Raw genomic sequence first — 1,458 nt, 5'->3', positions numbered from 1 at the left:
GAATAACTAGAACCCTGTAGAAGTAGTTGTAACTGATTGAAGACCAGACATTAATACATTAATAGATAGTAGAGAGACGAGGCTGAATAACTAGAACCCTGTAGAAGTAGTTGTAACTGATTGAAGACCAGACATTAATACATTAATACATTAATACATTAATAGATAGTAGAGAGACGAGGCTGAATAACTAGAACCCTGTAGAAGTAGTTGTAACTGATTGAAGACCAGACATTAATACATTAATACATTAATAGATAGTAGAGAGAGCTGAATAACTAGAACCCTGTAGAAGTAGTTGTAACTGATTGAAGACCAGACATTAATACATTAATACATTAATACATTAATAGATAGTAGAGAGAGGCTGAATAACTAGAACCCTGTAGAAGTAGTTGTAACTGATTGAAGACCAGACATTAATAATTAATACATTAATACATTAATAGATAGTAGAGAGACGAGGCTGAATAACTAGAACCCTGTAGAAGTAGTTGTAACTGATTGAAGACCAGACACTGATTGAAGACTAGACATTAATACATTAATAGATAGTAGAGAGACGAGGCTGAATAACTAGAACCCTGTAGAAGTAGTTGTAACTGATTGAAGACCAGACATTAATACATTAATAGATAGTAGAGAGACGAGGCTGAATAACTAGAACCCTGTAGAAGTAGTTGTAACTGATTGAAGACCAGACATTAATACATTAATACATTAATACATTAATAGATAGTAGAGAGACGAGGCTGAATAACTAGAACCCTGTAGAAGTAGTTGTAACTGATTGAAGACTAGACATTAATAGATAGTAGAGAGACAAGGCTGAATGAGAGCTTATTAAATTAATCCCAACACCATAATCGTCTGATTACATTATTGGAGAAGGGGAAGACTGTCCTCTCCAAAAAAACAAATGAGCCTGTAGTTAATTATGTAGTAATAGTTATACAAGCCTCTCCACTCAAATAAAGCTTCTCAGAATCCCCTGGCTCCTGAACCACACAAATCCCTCTTCACAAAGGCCCTGCTCTGGCCCAATCCAGAGGTTTAACACAAGGCCCGGCTCTGGCCCAATTCAGAGGTTTAACACCCTGCTCTGGCCCAATCCAGAGGTTTAACACAAGGCCCTGCTCTGGCCCAATCCAGAGGTTTAACACAAGGCCCTGCTCTGGCCCAATCCAGAGGTTTAACACAAGGCCCTGCTCTGGCCCAATCCAGAGGTTTAACACAAGGCCCTGCTCTGGCCCAATCCAGAGGTTTAACACAAGGCCCTGCTCTGGCCCAATCCAGAGGTTTAACACAAGGCCCTGCTCTGGCCCAATCCAGAGGTTTAACACAAGGCCCTGCTCTGGCCCAATCCAGAGGTTTAACACAAGGCCCTGCTCTGGCCCAATCCAGAGGTTTAACACAAGGCCCTGCTCTGGCCCAATCCAGAGGTTTAGAACAAGGCCC

The sequence above is a fragment of the Oncorhynchus gorbuscha genome, unplaced genomic scaffold, assembly GCF_021184085.1.
Source record: "Oncorhynchus gorbuscha isolate QuinsamMale2020 ecotype Even-year unplaced genomic scaffold, OgorEven_v1.0 Un_scaffold_1725, whole genome shotgun sequence".
In the NCBI taxonomy this organism is placed as follows: Eukaryota; Metazoa; Chordata; class Actinopteri; order Salmoniformes; family Salmonidae; genus Oncorhynchus; species Oncorhynchus gorbuscha.
This window is presented reverse-complemented; position numbering follows the sequence as displayed.